Consider the following 27,236-nt stretch of genomic DNA (forward strand, 5'->3'; position numbering starts at 1 on the left):
TTAGGGAAATCACGGAAAACCTAAATCAGGATGGCCGGACGAGGGATTGAACCGCCGTCCTCCCGAATGCGAGTCCAGTGTGCTACCACTGCGCCACCTCGCTCGGTCGGTTAATTAACTAAAGGAAGGCTCAAATGGCTCTGAGCACTATGGGACTTAACTTCTGAGGTCACCAGTCCCCTAGAACTTAGAACTACTTAAACCGAACTAACCTAAGGACATCACATACATCCATGCCCGAGGCAGGATTCGAACCTGCGATCGTAGCGGTCGCGCGGTTCCAGACTATAGCGACTACAACCACTCGGCCACTCTGGCCGGCTAACAAAAGGATGGGAACACGGCTTATACACGATGGTACTCGGAACAAACGTGTAGAAAGCAACCGCCAAGCAATTTCGAAGATGATTAGGCTGCAAGCCAGGGCATAAAACACGCCGAACACACACACGATCTCAGCCTGCCCGCCAAGGAGACAAACCCCATCTGCCCCACATACCAGACTATTTCTGCGACAGCAAATAATTCATGTGGCAGACAAATTCAACTAGTGATTCACCTTTCTCAAGACCATGCAAGGCTTACTAACTACGTGAATGTCTGTAATATAACTGTAAACCAAACTAAGACATTTACCGAACAAAAGAGCAATTAAAATTACACTGACTTAAAAAATCTGTGCCCTTTATATTAAAAGGAAGTCCAAAACCAAAACTGGGCGAAGAGCACAATAATTAACATACTACATCAAATTAACACAGCAAGGAACCCTTAAAACAAGCAGTAAAACTATTCCCTTTTGAATTTGCCTAAATAATTGGACTCCACACCACGGAAACACCACTTGGAAGCCTTAGACTTTGTAAGTTTAATATAAACATCCTCTTATTCAGAACCATCCTTAACTGATCTCCGGCAGATACAACATGCCACCATAAGTATCACAAATTTTCACAGGTTAACCGCAGAATATGAATCATATACGTAACTTAATGCTTCCAGTTACGCGATGAGACGATGTCCAGCCTGAGATGACGGATCCGCCACCGTTGCGAACGCAAGCGCGTCGACTAATCAGCACCGTACACCCGGCGCGCAGCAAAACGGCAAGGACGGCTCTGCCAAGGCACCTCGGGTAGAGGCGAGGGCCTACCTTCAGAACGAGTTGTCTCGTTGTACGCTAACCGAAGAGAGAGCTCGGCCACACGCCAAGATGGAAAACCAAAGGCGGAGTTACAATACCAGACGAGTGTCGATATCAGCGACGCAAATGGAGGCATAACTAGCGCCATTCACAATGGTTCAACCTCTCCCACCTATTCGAGAACCAACCGCCAGAGGAGCTAACGCCAAAAACTCTCATGTTCACTTAACCTGGCTCAAGTGTACTCCGGAAACCCTACCCGGGCTAAGCTCCGTTACCTGGAAATTCAATGGACTAAATCTTACAGACTCAACACAGCTCACGAGATCTCGGCTTAAGCTTCCTCTTTACATACTGACTCATGAGAGCGGTAAAATTTTGAACAAATACCAAATTTCCAATTTTCCCCGTAAAGAGTTTTCGCTCTTTATTTTAACGCTTTGCATGCCGACTGTGCGATAAATATATATTATTCCGCGCACGCAGACAGTTTTCTCTCAAACCTTCAGGAGTGATAGAGGCCGGAAACAAATCTACATCTACATCTACATCCATACTCCGCAAGCCATCTGATGGTGTGTGGCGGACGGTACCTTCAGTACATCTATCGGTTCTCCCTTCTATTGCAGTCTCGTATTGTTCGTGGAAAGAAGAATTGTCGGTATGCCTCTGTGTGGGCTCTAATCTCTCTGATTTTATCCTCATGGTCTCTTCGCGAGATATACGTAGGAGGGAGCAATATAGCGCTTGACTCCTCGGTGAAGGTATGTTCTCGAAACTTCAACAAGAGCCCGTACCGAGCTACTGAGCGTTTCTCCTGACGAGACCCACTGGAGTTTACCTACCATCTCCGTAACGCTTTCGCGATTACTATTTGATCCTGTAAGGAAGCGCGCTGCTCTCCGTTGGATCTTCTCTATCTCTTCTATCAACCCTATCTGGTACGGATCCCAAACTGCTGAGCAGTATTCCAGCAGTGGGCGAACAAGCGTACTGTAACCTACTTCCTTTGTTTTCGGATTGCATGTCCTTAGGATTCTTCCAATGAATCTCAGCCTGGCATCTGCTTTACCAACGATCAACTTTATATGATCACTCCATTTTAAATCACTCCTAATGCGTACTCCCAGATAATATATGGAATTAACTGCTTCCAGTTGCTGACCTGCTATTTTGTAGCTAAATGATAAGGGATTTATCTTTCTATGCATTCGCAGCACATTACACTTGTCTACATGGAGATTCAATGGACATTCCCTGCACCATGCGTCAGTTCGCTGCAGATCCTCCTGCATTTCAGTACAATTTTCCATTGTTACAACCTCTCTATATACCACAGTATCATCCGCAAAAAGCCTCAGTGAACTTCCGACGTCATCCACAACGTCATTAATGTATATTGTGAATAGTAACGGTCCTACGACACTCCCCTGCGGCATGCCTGAAATCACTCTTACTTCGGAAGACTTCTCTCCATTGAGAATGACATGCTGCGTCACTGTAACTAACCTGTTTCTACGAGTTATTGCGTCATTACTTGGTAACTTCTTACTATTGAAATAAAGCATAGGCATATGGTCGCTTCTGGCAGCCGTCGCGCGGCACCTGTGAATAAATCGTATAAGACAGCTGTGTACTTGTTGCGTTCTGTCTAAGTGGCACGAAGCGACTTTGAGTCAACAGAACGGAGCGCTCGGAATTGTGTCCGAATATTTAAATGAACCAGATGCAAATGGAAAAGCTTATTGATTATGAAATTAACGTGAGAAGATTAGGGTCGCCCCCGACTCTAACCATACAACTAATCAAACGTTTGGCCGAGTCGGAAAATAAATTAATTTGATCATAGATCAAAAACTCATAAAAGTGCATACGTTGTAATATCGCTCATAACGGATGCGACGTAGTTAATAGTAATGCCCGTGCACTGTTCACGAGAATCAAACATTTAAAATAAAATACAAAGTGCATGAACACTGTGCATAAGATCAAGTCCCTGCAACACACCTGAAAATAAGACTTAATCTAAAGCATTTGTTTTAAACAAAATGGGAAACTAATCACTGGACCTGTGCGTAAGGAAACGCGTTGGATGTGCTAACGGGAAAGCTTCGAGGTGAGTGGCTTAGTGCGAAAACATAACCTCGGAATACAAGAGAAAATTGAGGATAAAATCGTTTATTCCTAAGACATGGATTTGAGGCATGTATTCAATTTCTGATAACATTAATTCCTAAAACATTAAAGAAAAGCATCGGTACATTCACCGTTATAATCTACACCTAATATCATTGGTGTGAATCATTCATACAACTGCGGTTTCATGGTACCTTATTACAATGGCTCGTGAAACGATACACGTTCGCGGTACACCCGCCTGCCCACGTGGTTTGTGGAGACGCAGTTTCTAGGTATCGTGGCCAAGTTGCAACATCACATCACGCAATCATGAACAGTTAACATTCTTTAAAACACACATGAGATCGGACCGTTGGTGATGACGGTAGCCCAACAAACTCTGATGTTCAACCACGTGGTTGGCTCCCCACGTACGAAAGATACATAAGGCAAGGAAAATTTACGAGAAGGCAAAGCTATGAATATTTTAAAAAAATAAAAGTGTATACAGGTACAGCTGAAGGCAAACAGACATTCATACAGAAGTGAGGGCTCACTTCTTATAGATGCGACACCTTTGTGTGGCGCTCTTCCGGTGGATCCAAGTCTGCTATAGAAATTTACTAGAAGATAAATCTGCCAAAGTTTTGCATTCCTTGCTGCGACAAGGTAAAGCAATCTTTCAGAGTTGAAATGCGAGACCTAGAGCTAACAGCTCTCCTCTCGCCAAGTAAAAACGCGCCACGCGGTCCGTCTGACTCACCCTTCTTCGTCTTGGAGCGCAGCTGTGGACGCTTCCCGTACCGACGGCATATTGCCTCGCTTTTTCACCTCCAGCCCGGAAAACCCAAAGATACCATTTGCGCCACCAACATAGCGCAGGTAGATATCTCACAAGTAGCGCAGATCTCTTTGCCACTATGAGAGTTGGCTATTCTGTACAACTACTTCTCAATCTGTATGACTATCACAGACTTTGTGCAGCATACTACGCTACCGTCTAGCAAGGTGACACACAACCACATCCATTCAATCAGTTATGAGAAAAAATAAACAAGGAAGAGAGAAATGCTAGTGAAAGTGGGCTACCGGACTAATGGTTCAAATGGCTCTGAGCACTATGGGACTTAACTTCTGAGGTCATCATTCCCCTAGAACTTAGAACTACTTAAACCTAAGTAACCTAAGGACATCACACACATCCATGCCCGAGGCAGGATTCGAACCTGCGACCGCAGCGGTCGCGCGGTTCCAGACTGTAACGCCTAGAACCGCTTGGCCACTCCGGCCGGCTCCGGACTAATGAAAGGTGGCTACAGGACCCTTTCAACTGATACTTCACAAGTTTGAGAGGGGAGAATTTACAGAATACGCGAACATTGACGCATTGGGTGCGACATCAGTGGCCTCATGTCTCGCAGAATTAAGTGCCTGATTAAGCCAGGGAAGATTCAGATCCCATCTACTCGGTGACTTAGAATGGTATATAGCCAAGGCCGCCTTCAAATTTCGGTTGACCCTCTCCGCAAAGGACGCCTTCGGATAATATGGAGTGGTGGTAATGTGTTTGATCCCGTGGTTGAAACAAAAGGCCTTAAGATCTTCGATAAGAAGGCCGGGGCTTTGTCACTAACCAAGGATTTAGTTGGCCCAAACCATGAAATTACTCTAGCCAACTGTAGTACGCCGACGAGTTGGTAGCGACCACACAAAGGGAGATAAGGCATCAACTACAACCAATACATATTTGTTAGGCCTTCTAGTTCACGGCTACTGTCCGATGTATCGAGAGGGTAATCTTCCCTTTGATATTGTAACAGCCTGTTAGGAGCGCCAGAGTTGGGTTTCGCCCTTTTACATGCCCGAAAACTTCGAACCAAACGACGCACGTCGCGATACAGTGAGGGCCAGACAAATCCTTCACGCACCTTGGCTAAGGTCTTTTAAAGGCCTAAATGGCCTCCAGCTACAGATTCATGGAAGTACTTAAATACCATAGGTACCAAACACATCGGCAAGCAAATTTTTAACTGCTGGTCCTTGCCCACCTGTTTGCAAATGACACCACAACTGAGACAATAACTCGGAGAAACCTCCCCCTGCCATTAACTTCTCCCTCACCGGTCTCCAGACTGAATCCGCCGACTGCTTTTCTTGCAGGTCGCCAAATAGCTCAGGAATATCCGACAATATAGCTCCCACCACACACTGCAGTCCAGATCTTTGGGCCTCGGAAGGCTCCTCAGTAAACATAGTACTTAACGCGTCGGCTACCGCGTTATCGGAACCCTTAATATGTTTGACGTCAAAACGAGATGCTGAAATACGCACAGCACAACGAGCAATTCGACCGGTTTTTCGTGGCCTAGCCAGAACACAGCTCAAAGCCTGGTTATCTGTCTCCAGAAGAAACTGCTTATGCTCAAGATAAAAGTTGAACTTATCTAAGGCAAATATGACTTCCAGGGCCTCCACTTCATAAACAAAATAATTAGACTCGGGACCAGATAAACGGCGTGACGCGTAGGCTAAGGGCCTACTTTCTCCCTCATCCTCCTCGAATAAGACGGCTGCAAGACCCGCATGGAAAGCGTCAGTATGTACGACCCAGTTCTTATTGAAATTCGTTACAGCCAATAAGGGTGGATTGTAAATCGCAGCCTTAAGTTCTGGAAAGGCAATTTACTGTGCCTCACCCCACATAACTCCCTATCCCTCTTACCAAGATCGTTGAGGGGACCAGCTAATTGGGAAAAATTCGGTATAGAGTTTCGGAAGAAATTCGCTATTCCCACAAGACGGGCGATTTCCTTCTTACTCTGTGGAGGAGGGAACTCGCGCAAAAATTAGTTCTTTCCTGAACAATGCTGACCCCCTTAGCCGAGACCAAGTGCACCAAAAAGTAAGTATGCGACCTATAAATGGCAAACTTAGAGGGCTTGACGGTCAACCCTGCCGAACGTAAGCGGGCAAAAACTTGATCCAGATGTCCTATGTGATCCTCTAGGGTTCGACTATAAACCGCTACATCGTCAAGGTAATTATACAGGCAGACAAATTTCAAATCACCCAGAACTGCATTTAGTAAACTAAATAATACAGCTGCTCCAGTGGCCAAACCAAAGGGAACTCGATTGAATTCGAAAGGGTTCCAGTCGGTGGAAAATGCAGTGACCGGCTTCGACACTTCCGATAAGGGAACCTGGTAATACGCTGAAAGGGTCCTGTAGCCACCTTTCATTAGTCCGGTAGCCCATTTTCACTAGCATTTCTCTTTCGGTGTTGCAGAAAGACAATATACCTATTAGCACATCCAACCGAAAATAACTAATCCACACTGCGCATCAGAAGATCTCTGGTTTACCGACATCCGTGAGCAGGGTAAGCCATGTGTAACTAACCTGTTACTACGGGTTATTACGTTAAGAGTGGGAATGGAAGTGATCATTGATTGTGAAATTAACGTGAGAAGATTAGGGTCGCCACCGACTCTAACCATACAACTAATCAAAGGTTTGGCCGAGTCGGAAAATAAATAAATTTGATCACAGACCAAAAACTCATGAAATTACGTACGTCGTGATGTCGCTCATAGGGGATGCGATGTAATGAATAGTATTTCCCGTGCACTGTCCACGAGAATCAACCATTTAAAATAAAATAGTACATGCATGAACACTGTGCAGAAGATCAGCTCCCAGTAACACACCTGAAAATAAGAATTAATCTAAAGCATTTGTTTTAAAATAAGAGGGGAAACTAATCACTGGACCTGTGCGTAAGGAAACGCGTTGGATTTGCTAACAGAAAAGCTACGAGGTGAGTGGCTTAGGTGCAAAAACGTAACCTCAGATTGCAAGAGAAAATTTTGTATAAAATCATTTATTTCTAAGATATGGATGTGAGGCATGTACACCATTCCTGATAACATTAATTCCTAAAACATTTAAAAAAAGCATCGATACATACACCGTTATAATCTACACCTAAAATCAATGGTGTGAATCATTCATACAACTGCTGTTGCCTGATAACTGATCGCAATAACTCGTGAAGCTGTACACATTTCGCAGTACACCCGCGTGCCCACGTGGTTTGTGGAGAAGCAATTTCTAGGTATCGTGGCCAAGTTGCAATAATATCACATCACACAATCATGAACAGTTAACATTCTTTAAAACAAACATGAGACCGGACAGTGGGTGATGACAGTATCCCAACAAACTCTAATGTTCAACCACGTGGTTGGCTCCCCACGTACGAAAGATACATAAGGCAAGGAAAATTTACGACAAGGCAAAGCTATTGGTATTTAGAAAAATGAAAGGTTATACAGGCACAGCTGAAGGCAAACAGACATTCATACCGAACCAAGTGCTCACTTCTTATCGACACCTTTGTGTGGCGCTCTTCCGGCATTTCCAAGTCTGCTACAGAAATTTACTAAAAGAGTAATCTGCCAAAGTTTTGCATTCCTTGCTGCGACAAGGCATAGCAATCTTTCACAGTTGAAAAGCGAGACCAAAAGCTAACAGCTCTCCTCTCGCCAAGTAACAACGCACGACGCGGGCAGTTTAACTCACCCTTCTTCGACTGGAGCACAGCTGCGGACGCTTCCCGTACCGGCGGCAGACTGCCTCCCGCTTCTTCTCCAGCCTCTTCAATACTCCGCGTGGCCCGGAAAACCCAAAGACGCCATTTCCGCCACCAACCTAACGCAGGTGGATTTCTCACAAGTAGCGAAAACCTCTTTGCCTACTTGACCACTACGAGAGTTGGCTATCCTGTACAACTGCTGCTGAATCTGTACGACTATCGTAGACTTTCTGCAGCCGACTACGCCACCGTCTAGCAGCGTGACACACAACCACATTCATTCAATCACACCACTATGATAATTATGAGAAAAGATAAACAAGGAAAAGAAAGAGAAATACTAGTGAAAACGGGTTACCGGACTAATGAACGGTGGCTACAGGACCCTTTCAACGTCTGGCTTAAATTGAGGATGGTAAACACGGTCGTGCCAGAAAACCAGGCGAAACAGTTGCGTAAATCTGGAAGTGGCACAGATTCCAGGACTACCTTCTTGTTAAGAAGAGGGTAGTCTATAACAACAGGAAAATCTTTGCCTTGTTCTTTCGGATCCAAGAAAACGGGTGCAGCATATGACGAGGTGGATGGACTAATTACCCCTTCCTGAAGCATTTTATTAATTTTTCGCTTTAATATCAAATGGTTCAAATGGCTCTGAGCACTATGGGACTTAACAGCTATGGTCATCAGTCCCCTAGAACTCAGAACTACTTAAACCTAACTAACCTAAGAACAGCACACAACACCCAGTCATCACGAGGCAGAGAAAATCGCTGACCCCGCCGGGAATCGAACCCGGGAACCCGGGCGTGGGGAGCGAGAACGCTACCGCACTCACTTTAATATCCCCATCTTCGGAGGTGATAATATACACGGCGCCTGGCGGATAGGAACTCCGTCAGTCAAGATTATCTCATACTCCAACAGATTTGTCTCGCCTAACCTCTCGGACAACATCTCTGGGTACAACTCAAGGACCTGTCCCTAACCCCCCACCTGATCGGTGGGAAGATGACCCATCTCCACCTGCGCATGACTCAAATAATCGTCCTTACTCCCCCTTGAATGATTACACGAACAAAGCGACATGACAATCAAGAGCAGATTTAAAATGGATACACCGGCTCCATAATCAATAACGAACCCCTTACGTCGCGCAAAATCGCATCCTAATATCACGGGAATCTTCAAATTACTAGCAATGAAAGTGGCCAGGAAAACCCTAAAATGTTCAAATAACCCCGCACCTCACCTGCCAAAGGCAACTCACGTTGCAGACCGTTGTGGCCGAGCGGTTCTAGGCGCTTCAGTCCGGAACCATGCGGCTGGTACGGTGGGAGGTTCGAATCCTGCGTCGGGCATGGATGTGTGTGACGTCGTTAGGTTAGTTAAGTTTACGTAGTTCTAAGTCTAGGGAACCGATGACCTCAGATGTTAAGTCACATAGTGCTTAGAGCCATTTCAACCATTTTTGAGCAACTCACGGCCGTATGCAACCCGCAGAGAGCAGCGCGCTTCGTTGCAGGATCAATTAGTAATCGTGAAAGCATTACGGAGATGAAAAACTCCAGTGGAAGACTCTGCAAGAGACGTTCAGTAGCTCGGTACGGGTTTTGTTGAAGTTTCGAGAACATACCTTCACCGAGGAGTTAAATAGTATATTGCTCCCTCCTAGGTATATCTCGCGATGAGACCATGAGGATAAAATCAGAGAGATTAGAGCCCACACAGAGGCATACCGAGAATCTTTCTTTCCATGAACACTACGAAACTGGAATCCAAGGGAGAACCGATAGAGGTACTCGAAGTACCCTCCGCCACACACCGTCAAGTGGTTTGCGGAGTATGTATGTAGATGTAGACATCTTTGCGCAGGATGGAGTGGTAAGGAAAATTTACACAACTGTCTGAGTTCTAGATACCACGTCTGGTGAATTAGAGATACCGAACTACCGGAATCAAACTGGCTCGTCCCCAATCCGAGAACAAACATATGGTGAAGGAGAACGTTTCACACCTTAATCGCCTTATAATTCAAAGGCCAGTTACGGTCTTTGCTAAGCTTACCTCGCCTCTGGCGTCAGCTAATCGGTCCATGGCTCCTGGACGCCGGACACGCCGCACTAAGTGATCGGTAGTTTGGCAATGATAACATCGTAACACGCGATGACTATAAGACTCCCACCACTAGAAGTTACCATGCAAGGTTGTTTAATTTGATTCAAATGGCTCTGAGCATTATGGGACTTAACATCTGAGGTCATCAATCTCCTAGAACTTAGAACTATTTAAACCTAACTAACCTAAGGACACACACACACACACACACACACATCCACGCCCGAGGCAGGATTCGAACCTGCGACCGTAGCGGTCGCGCAGTTCCAGGCTGAAGCGCCTAGAACCGCTCGGCCACAACGGGCGGCGTTGTTTAATTTAGCATTGCGGACGTTGATCATCCACTAGGGAGACCTATTTTACGTAATCAATTAACTGTTGGAAATGTGCCAATGAAGTCGAACGCTGCGCAAAAGTTAAGTGCGAACGATCTTGAGGACGCATTCCCTTAAGCAGATGTTTTATATTATCTATTTCTGATACCAACATATCAAGAGCAACATCTGCAGTACGCACTCGATCAAAATATTGGGCTAGCCTCTCGTCATGCTTGTATGCTCCAATAGAAATCACGCTCCAACTGTACCCGTATTCTTTTGTTAGAGCTTTCTCCCTAAAATTTTCCGACGAAGTTCAATGTTCCTTGATTCTGCTAAGATCTTACCAAAGCACCTCCGAGCCATCGGATACAATAAAGACAAAATTACGCAATGCTCCACCCCCAATGCATTAGCATGAACTTGTAACCGGACTAACAACGTCCGCAGCTCGTAGTCGTGCGGAAGCGTTCTCGCTTCCCACGCTCGGGTTCCCGGGTTCGATTCCCGGCGGGGTCAGGGATTTTCTCTGCCTCTTGATGACTGGGTGTTGTGTGATGTCCTTAGGTTAGTTAGGTTTAAGTAGTTCTAAGTTCTATGGGACTGATGACCATAGATGTTAAGTCCCATAGTGCTCAGAGCCATTTGAACCCTTTTCGGACTAACAACGACAACAATTCCTGAATGAGATTTAAGGTTTCAATATGTAATTCGGGAAACACCTCCAAACAATTTTACAATAGGATTCGGCAATTTCAAAGAACAATCAGAATACATAGTTTTATCCTGCACTCCTACGCCTTTATCTTTACTCTGTACAATGGGATCGTCTCCCAAACCTCCATCACCAAAAGCAAGCGCGACGATAGAAGCTTCCAAATCGCGAACATCACAAAAAATTTAATTTCGAAGTAACCTGCAATGCTTCACTGAGATGGACAGTCGATAAATCCGTTAAACAGTTATTATAGTGATTTAGGTGAGCCTGCACGCGGCAAATTGGCCACTGCGTAACTTGAGAAGATCTTAAAAAATCGAGTGTACGACCAATGTCGTCCACCGACACTTTAATGCGTGCAAGCCACTCACCCACATCAGCAAGATAATCAACAGGAAGAGAGATGCGCCGCCAACTCGTCAACATTGGCCTCCACGGGCAAAACGCGTACGCGCAGCTCGTAAATTAAATGGTTGCGGCGAAAATATGAAATTCCCTGGCCGGTGCGTCCACTCTGGGCAACTTCCTGTAACAGCAAAACGTACTGTTATCACAAGCTTTGATCATCAACATAAGGGTAGGAAAGGAAACCCCTTTATTACTTCTGCTACCAGTTGAGCTGTGTGACTGCTCAAGTTACGTGCTAGAGAAACCAGAATTGCAATTTAACCACAGCTACTCAAAGGAGATAGGAGCTCGGGAACTTTCCTAATGGACATACTTGTGGTTGGTACTTAATTTTAATTTCAACTAAAGAACAAATTTCATCATTACAGAATTACAGAATGAGAATAATATAAAATTTAATTAAGAACTTTGTCCTCTTAAGAGAATATACAACTAACTTTAACCATCAGGGCGTCCTTTTTTTTCTTTCTTTTTTAAAAATTAAAATACCAGTGGAATTACCAAAGATCACTTCTTTAAATTTCGGACGCTTATCCTTCACCAAACTTAGGAAAACCATGTGACTGGATCATGAATTAATATACAATCAGTATTTTAAAGATAATTCCATCTGATTGCAAATGGAGGGCTCAAAAGGCTCTGAGCACTATGGGACTTAACTTCAGATGACATCAGTCCCATAGAACTTAGAACTACTTAAATATAACTAACCTAAGGACATCACACACATCCTTGCCCGAGGCAGGATTCAAACCTGCGACGGTAGCGGTCGAGCGGTTCCGGACTGTAGCGCCTAGAACCGCTCGGCCACCTCGGCCGGCTGCAAATGGATCACCGACAGTCACCACCGTAAGCACTCGGTCAAGTGCATTGCTTACGTAACCAAAATTTACTCGACACTAATGATTCACCTTGGGTTACTTATAATAGGATCTTGTAAGTCCCGACGGACAGGCCGGATATTTAACTAAAGAATGGGAGCACGGCTTATACACGAAGGTACTCGGAACAAACCAGTAGAAAGCAACCGCCAAGCAATTTCGAAGACGATTAGGCTGCAAGCCAGGGCAGAAAACACGCCGAACACACACACGATCTCAGCCTGCCCGCCAAGGCGACAAACCCCATCTGCCCCACATACCAGACCATATCTGCAACAACAAATAATTCACGCGGCAGACAAATTCAACTCGTGATTCACCTTTTTGAAGACCATGCATGACTTCTAACTAGGTGACTATCTGTAACATAACTGAAAACCAAATTGAGACATTTACCGATGAAACGAACAATTAAAATTAGACTGACTTAACGAAGCTTTGCCCTTCATATTAAAAGGAAGTCTAAAACCAAAGAGAAGAACACACTAATTAACATACTACATCAAATTAACATTGCAAAGAACCTTTAAAACAAGCAGTAAAACTCTATTACCTTTTGCATTTGCCGAAAGAATTGGACTCTGCACCCTGGAGAAAACACTCGGAAGTCTTAGAGTTCGTAAGTTCTCTTATTCAGAACCATCCTTAACTGATCTCCGGCAGATACAACATGCCACCATAAGTTTCACAATTCTTCACAGGTTAACCGCAGCATGTGAATCATACTTAACTTAATGCTTCCAGTTACGCTATGAGAGGATGTCCAGCCTGAGCTACGGTCGCAGGTTCGAATCCTGCCTCGGGCATGGATGTGTGTGATGTCCTTAGGTTAGTTAGGTTTAAGTAGTTCTAAGTTCTATGGGACTGATGACCTCAGATGTTAAGTCCCATAGTGCTTGGAGCCATTTGAACCATTTTTTGATCCAGCCTGATATCGAGGACGGAGAGGTCCAGGCACCGCAGATCGAGACGAGGGCCTGCCTTCAAAATAGGCTGCCTCGAGAGATCGAAGAGAGAGCTCGGCCATATGCCAAGCCGGAAAACCAAATGTGAAACAGTCAGAGATACAAGACCAGACGAGTGTCGATACTAGTGGACGCAAGTGGAACATAACTAGGGCCATTCACCACGGCTTAGACCCGTTAGTTCCAAAGTAACTCCATCTACATTCACCCGTCCTTACCCCCCTCCCTACCCCCTTCTATGAAACATGGAAGGATCTTGCTAAGTCCTCTGTAGTACGCTGTCCTAAACACTTGAGCAGTATTCCAGAAGCTAGAATATTTGTAAGCACTTTCCTTTGCAGTCTGATTGTATTTTCTTCACCAATAACTCTGAGATTGATACCTGTTTTTCCTACGATTGATTTAGTTTGATTATTCCATTTCATATCCTCACTGTCACTGATTACAGCTTTGATTAATTGACACTGAAGTCCTTGGATACTACCCTCCTGTGTGTTGTGAAGTTCATAGTTTTACATATGTGTACATATTCTTAATATCTTAGCCACGTTTAATTCACGTGTAGATCTCCCTGGATATCTGTGCAGTTTTCTCCAAATAGCCCTTCACTATTCAAAAACTGCTGCATCTGGAAAAAGTGATGTTAGGGCTTACAGAGTCTTCCAGGTCATCAATATACAACACGAGCAGATATTGCCCTAAAAAAATCTCCATGGGGCACGTTATGAGTTCCTTTACAAGTAGAGGTAACTCTCCATCTCTACATCCAAGATAATATGGCATCCTCCCTCCAAGAAATTCTGAATCCATTATCAAGCTTCATTTGATACTACATATGTTTTTACTTCCTTAATACTGTACTGCACCAGACTAAAAATGTTTTCTTAGGTCAATAAGTGCTGCAACTACCTGGACTTGTCCGCACTTACTGGATATCATGTGAGACAAACGTAAATTGCAATTCGCATGTCATCTGTTCGGAATATTGTTCGAAATGTTGCATTACATTCAGGCTCAAAATATTTTCTAAGATGATACAAAAGATGCATTTCAATTATATTCGCATTTTTGAAGATAACTTCTCTTACCCTTCTTGTAGATGGGTATGAACTGTGCTTTCTTCAGACCATTGGACACAGTTTTGATTTGAGGAATCTGCAATATATAAAATAGAGACGAACTGAAAGAAAATTCTATATATACTATTGCAGGTATTCCATTGGACCTCACAATCTTGTGTAAATGAATTGATTTTAGTCGTTTCTCAGTAATACTTACTTTCATATCTGTATCACTCTTTCTTGCAGTGATATGTGTATTAAACTGGGGTAGAACTTATGTGGGGAATAACCTACCGACCGATTGCCTCTGTCTGATAGTGTAGTCCTTATTTACACTGTGTCTACTACTGAGTAGACTGATTTGTTGAGCGGACACAATACTCGTTGAATTTATACAATGCATAACAGAAGTTTCACTACTTGATTGTGAACGAAACCACTACACCAGCTGCAACAACTATCGCTGATGCTAACTCTCAAGATTTTTAGCTGGATTCTAACAATCCTAAAACGATAAATTCATTATTACACTTGATAATGAGTATATTTTGCGCAAATACAACCTTATTTGTTGTAATCTTTTTGCCTTATGATTGCCTGTTCTAATATGAACGACACACTTAAAGTGTTTTCGTCAAATGTTTGAGGCTCGGTCGTTACAGTTTCATTTTGGAAATGTACTAGCTGTCATCAAAGTAATCTATTTTGTTTGGCGTCTATGCAGGTTGACGAGAAATAGGCTAAAAAACTTGTAAGGGTGTTGCAGGATAGGTTGTGATAAAAATAATTGTTCAGAAAATAATAGACATTGTGGCTTTTCCGAGTTAACCAATCAAGTCGTCGTCCGCGCGAATTCAGCTTGCCAGACACAGTATCAATATTACGAGAAACAAGACTTCAGCCCCCTAAAGGGCACTGAAATAAATCAATGGTGAAAGTTGAAAATTTGTACCGGAATAAGATTCATACCCGGATGCTCTGATCGTCCAGAATTGTTGTCTTAACCGCCTCGGCTATCCGGACACGCTTCACGGCTCCCCAATCTATCAACCAATGACGCACAAGTAGCGCCACTCCCCCTTCCCCCTCCCATTAGGCCTTCTGCTCGTTACATTCACAGGGGTTCGTAAAATACGGCTCATCGGTCCCGAAAGCATCTAGAGGCGTCCTCGCCCATTGGACGGAATAGACACCACATTTCAATACGGAGACAATATTGTCAAATTTATTAGTCGCTTGGTTTCCTCCAATCGAACAAACGCAACTTTTGCACACCTAGCTTAAATTATCACTTCCGATAAGGCACTTCTAATTGGTAATGAGCATCTGAACGAGTGGTAACTCACGGACGCAGACTCATAGATGTCTGTGCAACATCGCATTCCAGCGCGTGCAAGTTCTTGAATTTGCACGTGCAATGGCCTGACTGACTAACTTCAATACTAAATAACTCGGAAACAGTGCAACGTATCGAATTTTTTCTTAACAATTATCTCTCAGCACAACTTCCCTTGCAACGTCCTCGCAACACTTTCAGACAGTTTCTGACCACCTTGTATATCAGTATATATTACTATTACAGAGGATTTGCTTCAAATAAAGATTTTAATACATGAATCGTACATTCTTATTTACGCCGATTTCCTCACTTGCTCATCATTAATATTCTGAAATTATTTCGCTTCAATTGTTGCTCGAAATTATGTCAGCTGGTTCCTACTCATGTTGTTTCCCGAGCCTATTGCTTCTTTATTATTTGTTTCCCACAGATGTATTTCTTCCCCTGTGCTACGTTCTGTAATTGATCAGTGTGTTCACTTCGATACATCTTTTTGCAGCACCAAATTTTAAATTGTTTCAGTTTGTCTTTTATCCACTTTTACATCGGTCCTCATTTAGCGTCTACTCAAGGTTGTGTTACAGACATGACAAATTTCTTCCTCAATTTCAGTTCGACAATGGGCACCAGCAGACCTCTTCATCTGAAAACAGCATTCTTCACTTACCTCATCCTGCTTCAAAATCTATGTTGTTTCGGTAAACTTGTGCAGTTTTGCCAATTATTTGTCGACGTCTATTGTGGCTTTCACGATTCTCGTATTGTCACCTCTATGGACGCCACGAATCGCCACTTAACTGCTACTGTGGTTATGGACCAAGTAAACACAGTGTGTGATCAAATGCACCCGGGCTCCTCTATTTACTTCGAAATTTGACACTAGATAATACGAAACGCGCACCCGCCAGTATAAAAGTGGATGTAAAATGTTGTCTCGTGAGTAGAGAAACGGCAGAGTGGGTCTGTCAGATCATCTCAGTGACTTCGAGCGTGGACCAGTCGTTGCATTTGTACCTGAATAGCAAATCAATCAGTGGCATTTCACCGCCTATAAATATGCCCAAATTGACTGTTGGTGATTTGATCATGAAGTGAGAGCGGGAAGGAACAACTATAACTACACTGAGACCAGGAAGACCTCATGTACTGACGAACAAGGATCATCGAGCATTGTGGAGGGTTGTTCTAAAACACAACTTGCAATCATTGAAAGGGATCACTCGTCAGTTCCAAAGTGCTAGTAATACTCCAGCTACACAATTGAATGTGGTTGGCAATTCAAAAATATTGGATGGAAAGCTCATGCAGTTAATCATCAGCCACTCATTCTGTAGTCGGTGATAAGAGACGCTTGAAATGGTGTAAAGAGCGATGTCATTGGGCAGTGGGTGACCACTAATAAGTGTCCGGATACTGTTCACTGTATGGTGTAACGGATAATGTTCTCGATAAAGTCAGAGTTATTTTGTTCTTGTAGGGATAGCGATGCGAAGACTGCCTTTTCGTAGCAAAAGACTTACGTGGGGAGGAGGGGAGGGGGGGAGAGAAGTATGGAAACTCCGCTTGAACATAAATGCAGATACTAGCCAAACCTGTAGATTGTGCTGTCGTATTTGATCACGAACGACACTTAAGTAATGTTCCCAAGATGACAATCGCGGTGAGAACAGTTTTCTTTGTAGTTGCGGGTGCATTAGATGAGAAATAAGTGACTTAGATTCTGGGAAAATCGTTATTGGTGGTGCTTCCATAATCAAGGTAGCGGAAACGGAAATGTTTGGTGATTCTAGAGGCACCATATCGGTGATTATATCGCATACAAGGAATGCAGGAAAACATCATCCGCTAATTGATTAAGGTGCCTCGGGTCTCTAGCCGGGTGGTAGCGTTGATATCTCGCGACGTTTCGGGAAGTGTCATACAACCCATCTTCTGGCGATCACTTCGCCAGAAGATTGGTAGTATGACACTTCCCGAAACGTCGCGAGATATCAACGCCACCATCCGGCTGGAGACCTGAGAAACTTCATCAGTATACGCCGGGAAAGATTACAGTTACATATCATCCGCTAAGTCACAACGCGGACGAATGCGTCTGTCGAGTGATAGCGACAGATGGTCATTGAAGAAGATTGTGACGAAAAATAAGAGAACGACAGCTGTAAAAGTCACTGCAGAACTGAATGTCGCACTCGGAGCTCTGTCAGCATGAAGGGAGTTCCAGAATCATGGAACTGCCGGGCTAGGTGGAATTCCAAAACCCCCTCACCAGTGATGCAAATGCTCGTAACAGGGCAATGTGGCGCCGAAACCATAACCTGGACTGTGCAGCAATGGGAGCAAGGCATTTGGATGGATGAGCCTTGTTTCACACCGTCTCCAGCTTCTGGCCATTTTTACGTTCCAAGCGTGAAACGTAGTTAGGGGAGAGGGGGGTGGGGCAGGGTTGGGTTCATTTGGTAGTTGAGACCAAACAGCGAGGTCATTGGTCCCATTGGATTAGGGAAGGACGGGCATGTACATCGGCCGTGTCCTTTCAAAAGAACCATCCCGGCATTTGCCTGTAGAGATTTAGGGAAATCACGGAAAATCTAAATCAGGATGGCCGGTCGCGGGATTGAACCGTCGTCCTCCCGACTGCGAGTCCAGTGTGCTAACCACTGCGCCATCTCGCCCGGTAAACGTGGTTTGGATTCAATGATAAGTTGAGCAGAAATTTCGTGGTATTCCAAGGGCCTCACGGCTATTCTGGAAAGTAGCATTACTCCCAAGGTTCAGTTTGGGTGATTGGGTTAATCTCACGGCCTACTGTTTGTTCCCCAAAAGTAATACTGTGTTCCAAGACGAGAGGGTTCCTGTTCACGCGGCTGGCGTTACTGATTTTGTGAGCACGAGCATGAACTGCCCGTCTCTCCTGGCCATCACAATTTCCAAATCTCAATATTATAGAGCCTTTGTTGTCTACTATGGAGAGAAGCATGCGTGATGGCTGTCCACCTTCGTTATCATTACCTGTTTTGGAGGAAGAATGGTACAAAGTTTCCTTGAGAACGGTAAAGGTGCAAGTTACCGTACCGAGACGACTGGAAGCTGCTTTGAAGGCCAGCGGCCTTCCTACACCGTATTGCACATGGTAAGGTGTTGTTTTTTGGTGCTTCAATGTTTTTGTCCAGTCTTGCAGGTGGTAGAACAAATCCACTACAGTAGCAGCTTACATCACTATTGTCCATCCTCTTCTACGGTATTTTTGCGAAGTATGAGATTCTCACTGGACAGACAACGAAAAGTGTGAATAGCTGGCGTCTTGCTCTGTATTAACACGTATATGATAAATGAGTTTGGAAAGAAAGCATTAAAACAAAATCTTTTTCACTGTAGCTAAATCTCTTCACTAAATTTCGGTCGGCAACTTTCTCCTTAGACTACCAAAATTTTCTGTTGTGGTCCTCGCACATAAAGAGGAATAATCATTAGGGTTAAATAATAGAAGCTAGTGCTCACACAAGAAAACTTACTTGTTCTCCTTCACCACGTACTCTTCGTTAGTGCAACAGTACAGATACAGTGTGAAAGTGGTGTATTGAACCCGCTGGCATTCACTTTAGCGAGAACTGCAGATTAATTGTGTGGGCGCGGATACGCATGTTTCAGAGGTAACATTGTTTCAGTCCAAATCGTATTTTATGAGCAAGAATAATAATTGAACTCATGGACCTGTATAAAACGTTTGTCTTGTCGGGAATAGGTGTGCGAACATAGTACGGCTGTAGCCGTACAGTGAAATCCTCTTTGTACTGTTTAAGGTCCGAAGTTCTTCCCAAGACACCTACATATCTAATGCCCATTCAGCGTAACACAAGTCTAACGTTATGTATTCAGATATTCAGTGTTCTTTGCTGTTAAGTTCACATTTTATGCATGAGCATTTAATATTTTGGCATTTGTTTTGTACTGTTAGGCAACGCATGCTGCAGAATTATGTAATACTGATTCTTCTTGTTACGTCAGGCAGGATAAAATTATGGTTACTTAATTCCACTGATAGTGGTATCTATTCGGCTCCGCTTTTATCATTATTCAGAAATTTTCTGTCATGTCTTTCACTGTAGTCACTGAAATATTAAGAACAAATATATGTGCTAAAGTCGCGAAACTACCTTTGAATTTTTTTGTACCTCCTCTACATTTTATTTTTTAAAACTTTGGCATTGGTCTTTTTAGAGACTATTACCATAAACTTAATTTCTTTACAGATTGTAATCATCATTTCTAGTATCAGCAACGCATTTCATTATTGGTTCGTTGAACACGTACAATTTGCGTATTTCTCCTGCTTTTGCGACGTATACAGTTCCAAATTCCTCTTAGTTCCGCGCGAATTTCATCAGCGATGCCAAGAGATATATTATGTTTCTGACACGTACGACAGTCTTTTGTCCGTCCACATTTTAATCTTATCTTCCTTCGGAAGACACTAGGTGTGAAGTATTACCCTTGTCTAGAACTAGTAGTTATTCACATTTATCTTTGGGTAAGTTCTCTCTGACACTCGTGTCATATGCAGTTTATTTAAGAAGACCGGTTTAAGAGTATTATCGAAGTTAACTGTAGTCTGAGGTGCACTATCTTTTGAACGCCCTTTCTCAAACAAAACAATGTTTCAACATATATGTAATTGGAGACCGCTGTATTAGCGCGTGAGTGTGCATGTGTTGGGCCGATAGGGTGGCGTGAGGAAGGGGTGCGTATTAAAAGTTGCGTGATCATGTACAGTTCCTTCTCCAATCAGACTATTACGAAAGGTTACCAACAATAAACGTACTGACGAATTTCAGACGATTTGCGCATGTTGCCTTCGAAATGCAAGAATATGAATCCAAAATCCGACGTAGGTTCGTTTTATTGAACAAAGGCAGTGCTCACGTTTTTGATATGAGTATGTATCGTAAATAGCTGCCGAGGAAGGAAATATTGATATGTTTCTTTCGTATGAGTCAATGATGGTGATAAAAACCTGTAACAGAGAGACGCACTGGAATAATTGGGTAGAGGAATAATTCAGTATATGCCAAACAGTTACTGTTTCGTAGAGAAAACTGATGTCTGTAGTGTTTCGTAGTTGCAATTAACAATATGCATTACAACAACAACGAAACCTGTATGACAGTACAGCCTGTAATACCCCGATGTGACTAATTTGCGCCGGCTGCAGTGGCCGAGTGGTTCTAGGCGCTACAGTCTGGAACCGCGCGACCGCTACGGTAGCAGGTTCGTATCCTGCCTCGGGCATGGATGTGTGTGATGTCCTTAGGTTAGTTAGGTTTAAGTAGTTCTAAGTTCTAGGTGACTGATGACCTCAGATGTTAAGTCCCATAGTGCTCAGAGCCATTTGAACCATTTGAACTTATTTGCGTCATTTTAATGTTTCGCGCTCAACGGCACTTTCCTTTACGAAGCTTTCTAATTAGATGTTGCGTAGATCAGTTGCGCAATGTTGTGAATCAAATCAACTAAAAAGCTATTTACTTAATTTGCATTCAACATGGTATGAAGACGACCTTTAACAGATGAATTCACATAATGCAGAAGAATATTTAGTTTAATAACAGAAATAAGAATGTAAGATGTTTGCATTCTTCTTAAAGAAAAACCAGAGCTACGAATGTGCGACAGTATTAATTTCGTGAACCGGATTTTGGGTTAACATCATTACACAATCCGTACCTTCGTCAAAGAGCATAGAGTACTGATGAATAAATATGGAAAAGATGTTACGTACAAAGAGTGAAATGCAAAAAACAGAGTAGGCGTTTACTCTGATAATGCATTGTAATGTATTATCTTAATGTTTCCTGCTATATTCCCTTGAGACTGATGTATTGTTTATCTTATACATTTTCAATTTCAAAGTTATTCATCAGCATTCTATGCTCTCCGGTGTCAATTGTAAAATATTGTACCGAGTGTCCTAGAAGTCTTTCCTTCACTACAAGAATTCATAAGGCATAAAATATGACACATAGACAAATAATTTTTAACTTGAATTACACACGACATATTCAAGTTTTTGTATACACTCATACTTACTATGTTTCTAACAGGACCCAGTGAAGTCAGAAAACCCAATGTGTATTCTGATATCAAGAGACACAGTCACCAAAACTAGTGTAGGGAAAATTCCACGGCGAACCATAGCAGTACACAAAATTTTGTCAAATGACCACGGTTTCTATTGCACTAGTGCAATCTTCATAACAATAAAAAGTTACATCGAATACATGTAATCACACCATGGTTTAAAACGCCCGAGCAAAAGTGCTCTCGTCAAACAGAAGTGACATAGGAATAAAAACTAAACTCTAAACGTATAACATAATACGATCTGTTTTCTTCACTGAAGTGACAATTCATAGCCAGTTCATATCTGATACGTTGCAGTTATTTGTTGTGCCAGAGATACAGGACATTCCGGATTTAATTTTCACACAAGAGGGTGCGCCACCTCATTGGGTATTACTGTAGACGTTCGTGCCTATTTGGACACAAAATTTCTGAGAAGATGGATCGGGCATGGTGGTTCCATCAACTGGCCTCTGCGATCACCGCACATAACACCCCTGGGTTTCTTCCTCTGGGGTAACGTCAAGGACCAGGTTTAACGATCATCAGTGAACGGAATCGCAGCATTAAGGCGCAGAATTACTGAGGTTGTAACATCCATCTTCCATGAAATGTTGACTTGGGTGGAACTGGAATATCCCCTGGATGTCCTTCGGGTCACGAAAGGGACAAAAATCGAAATTTATTAATTGTATGTAAATCAAATGACACGATTTGCCAGATTTCACTGGTCTCATGCAGATATGATTTCATGAACATAGTTTGAAGAGGCAAATGAAAATTTGCACTGAATAGAGGAACTGAACACTGGTCTCCTACTTACTAAGCAAGTGCGTTAGCCAATAAGCCACCTTGGCAGAGCGGTTCACACAAATTCACAGATTACCCAGGCACGCCTCCCTTCTCGATCAAAATTCCCCCTTAATATGAACAGAACTGCCGAGGCTCTCCCTGTTCTGGAATAGTACCTCAGCATCGAATATAACTGGGGGGTCCAACCTGAACCCCAAGAGAAGGTACTTACGCAAAAGAAATGACACAATTTCAGAGACATTACTGGTCTCATACAGATATGATGTTATCTACATGGGCTGAAGTGGCGAGTGAAAATTTATGCTAAGGCCTGGAATCAAACCCATGTCTCCTGCTTAGTAGTCAGTTGTGTTACCCACTAAGCCACCTTGGGACAGTGGTTCGCCTCCATCTCACGGATTACCCTGGCACACCACCTTCATCGATCCAAATTCTCTCTGCCCACCAGTCCACATTAAATTCCACCTTACGTTCGATGATCGGGTGCTATTCCGGAATATGGAGAGTCTCGGCAATTCTGTTTGTGTGTAAGGACGAATTTAAAGTAGACTGTGCAGTTGTGACCAAAGTGGCTCAGTGGCTAACGCCTCTTCCCAGTAATCAGGAGACCCGGGTTCGATTCCTGGCCTTAGTATAAATATTCACTCGCTCCTTCAACCTACATCGTGAGTCGTTCATTGATAGCTCCAAAGGCATGGTAGTTCACCGTGTTCTGACAGGGAACTGCCCACCCTCCGTGATAAACAATGAGTGAAGTTCTCGTTGATAGAAATAGACAAATGTCAAGCGACATCAGCAAAGGGCCACGAAAGAAGACCGAAAAAAGAGAAAAGTCGGTAGAGCACTTGCCTGCGAAAGGTCAGGCCCCAGGTTCTAGATCCAGTGTGGAACATAATTTTAATCTGGTAGGAAGTCTCAGGAAAGCGCACACTCAGCTGCAGAATGATAATTCTTCCTGAAAGTAATCTACAAATTTGTAGATACATAGTTTTGTGTGGATTGGAAAAGTTTCCCCAAAGGAACTTTTACAATTTACTTTTTAATTTATCTTTTTTGTCTGGCATTTACATCCACTGGGTAAGTTACGAAACCGTTTGGTAAGAAGATTGTTTCTGAGTTATTTTTGAGTTGACGTCAATCTGAATAAAGTTATGAAGGCTACATACAACTATCATGATATAAAACGCCTGGAACAGCCGTCTACAAGACTTTAGCAGGCTAGCACGAGTTACTCATGAGACACATTGACAAATCACAGTTTTCTTTGTTAAACTCGATTTACCATGTAACATAATTCTTTAGGGAGTTTCTTATTTAAAGCAGATATCTTATGCTAACTGTGTAAAACTATTTACAAAGTAACCACAAACATTGGGGCACATTCTGGTTTCAGAAACCATTTCGTCGCTTCTCCTCTCCATGCCCGCCAAATACTGGTGACAGCTTTCTTCCTACACCAGAATTTCGACCAACAATCATCTAACCGAGCGCCATAGAAAGGGCATACACACCATCATTTTTCCCTCAAAAGATAGGAGAGCAGAGTTGCACGTAAATTCCCTAATACTGATATGAAATAGTCACCTCCACACTCTGTATGGTGGGAGAATATATTCTATGCAATTGTAGATTATTTTTTGTTTCATTCCGACATATCTAATGGTCTCTTGTAGTGGGCGACATTCCTGTCATCAACAGCGATACATTCGACGGCGCCGAAAGACCTGCAGTTAAAGCATCTGGTCGTGAAAGCCTTCACTGTATGATCACTAGTAGACATTGACCTTCAACTGTGTACTCGCAGACAGTCCCAGAGGTAGGATCTGAAGCACTTCCTGCTGCCACCCTCATAGCGTTTCCGATAAAAATTAACATTTACAGCCAACTTTCTCTCTGTCGAATAGCAAAGCCAATGATCCTATCTTCTACCAGCTATGCTTCCTTCTCTTTTCCTTCTTCTGTGAGTCACGGCGCTTTACTCCATTTTATTTATTAACTGTGTGTTATTTCATGCTACTCTTTCTCCCCCTCCCCCGTCACTTTTTCACATGCTCATTGTTGCTTGCTGTCATAATTAAAGCTTACCTTCCCGCAATTTGTACCTACCGTTGCACTTATCATGAACGAATATAAACTATGTGTGTCTTTTGTTACTTGTGTGTACTATTGTAATTTTTAATTTCTTTAACACGCTTATCGTAATATAATAAGCCTATCATAATACAATGAAGGAAAATCGCAGCGCCGAGAAGGAGTTGTGCCATATAAACGAAAATTAGTAAGGGTGTTTCTACATCTGAAATATATCTGTTCAAATTTGGTACCAGTCGCATAAGACTAGCGATGACAGCACAACGTCTCTTTAAATAGACGCTGTAATAGTCGTGAACGTGATTTACCTTTGAGGTTGTTCGTGGTGAGCTGATGATAATCAAGAATGCCTTTAATGCGACAAAGATACTTTTATTAACATCTCATTGAACTTGAACGAAGACCTGCGACAAGGCTATGAGAAGCTGGACGTTCCTTCTCCGACACTACTCAGAGACGTGGCAGGAATATTGCCAATGTACATAACTGCTGGCAGCGGTAGTCAGGAAAATATACGGTCGCGAGAAGACCGGGGTCTGGACGGCAACGCGGCACTAGCGAGAAGAAAACTCATCCTGTTCCGACGTACTGCTGTGGCGCATCGTACTGCAAGTGCAGCTACAACTTGAGCAATAGCTGGTACCACAAGGACGAAGTTAACTATTGCAAATCGGTTACCTGAAGGGGAGTTCTGAGCTGCACTCACTGTAGAGTACATTCCACTGACCCCAAACTACCGCCTTTGGCGACTTCAGTGATGTCAAGCGAGAGCTCATTGGAGGGCAAGGTGAGTGTCTGTTGTTCTTTCTGATGAAAACTGGCGGCGCCTCGGTGCCAGTGGTGGCCGTATATTGGTTAGAAATTGCTTACAAGTTGAGGGCCTGCGTCCAACCTCTCTGCGTGGTAGGTACACTGGACCTACATATGGAATTGTGGTCTGGGGTGCGATTTGGCATGACAGAAGGAGCACTCTCGTGGTTATCTCACGCACCCTGACAGCAAAATTGCGCGTCAGTCTGGTATTCAATCTGTTGCGTTGCCATTCATGAACCACTTTCCAGGGGGCGTTTTCCAATAGGATAACGCTCACCGGCCTGCCTACGGAATGTCGACATGTTGCCTTGACCTGCTCTATCTCCAGATCTGTCTCGAATGGAGCAGTTATGGGACATTATCGGGCGCCACCTCCAGTATCATCCACAACCAGCGTTAACCATTTCTGTATTGACCACTCAAGTACAGCAGTCATGAAACTCCAACCCACAAACTGACATACGGCGTCTACCCAAAATAATGCGTGCACGTTTGCATGATTTCATTAAAGATTCTGGCGGTTATATAGGTTGTTAAAGTACCAGGATTTCATAATTTCAGTGGCTTATACTACGTTTACACTAACCTATGATCTCGCATTGTTAATAACTTCAGTGTGTTATTTAGACAAATGTATTCCCCATGTTTCATTACTCTATATTAATTATCTTTTGGTGTTGCGACTCTTTTCGTCAGTCTACATGAAGTTAGAGATTATAGAAATTGCTCAAACGTAGCTGGAATTCTTTTTTCCAAATACTTTGCCATATATATTAGTTTGTGTCACTGCAACAAGTAAATGAGCTATATTCTATTGAAACGTGTGTCTGAATGAGTATGTTTCTTTCTTTCATTCCGATTTATGTTATTCGTATGATATCTTATTGCGTTATTTGAAATACGGAGTCTTGAAACGTACTTGAAAGTAATATGTCAAAAATCCGCCTCAGTTGCGAAATGTTACTGTTTCAGCTAGAATAAACTAGCCTTCCCCGCGGGGTCAGGGATTTTCTCTGCCTCGTGATGACTGGGTGTTGTGTGATGTCCTTAGGTTGGTTAGGTTTAAGTAGTTCTAAGTTCTAGGGGACTGATGACCATAGATGTTAAGTCCCATAGTGCTCAGAGCCATTTGAACTATTTGAATCCAGCCTTCTTCAGAAGCATAAAATATACTAATACATGCCAGAATAGGTCACCATAAAACATAAAAAGCTAAAGTGCCATGGTACCATGTCAAGCTACTTTACTTATCTGAGGAACAGCCCCAGCCCCACTTCGTGGAAAGCGGTCGGTTAGCCGAGGACGCTACGTTGGAACTGACTGTGTTAAAAATTCTTTGTACTTTTAAGCAGCTGTGCTAAGCGATTTATGCTATCTACTAAATTTCTCCCGCGATTTATAATGTTTGAACAAGATGCGTAATGATTTTGGAGAGGCTGATTTGTAAGCAAGGAAGGAAGAAGGATTATAGCTTTACGTAGCGTCGACGGCAAAGCGATTAGAGACGAAGTGCTTTTGGGGAGAAATAGGGAAAGGAATGAACCTTCTCGGAAGACTGATGTATGGGAACAATGGAAAACCAAAATCTGCTTGTCCAGACAAGGATCTGAACCGACGTCCTTCCGATTGCGAGTACAATGTATTACCACCTCAGTGGTTGATTATTTGGTGCGCCTTTTCTGTGTTATGTGTTGCGTGAGGGTGACAGTATACTTCACAATTTCAGCTAATTAC

The sequence above is a fragment of the Schistocerca piceifrons genome, chromosome 3, assembly GCF_021461385.2.
Source record: "Schistocerca piceifrons isolate TAMUIC-IGC-003096 chromosome 3, iqSchPice1.1, whole genome shotgun sequence".
Classification (NCBI taxonomy): domain Eukaryota; kingdom Metazoa; phylum Arthropoda; class Insecta; order Orthoptera; family Acrididae; genus Schistocerca; species Schistocerca piceifrons.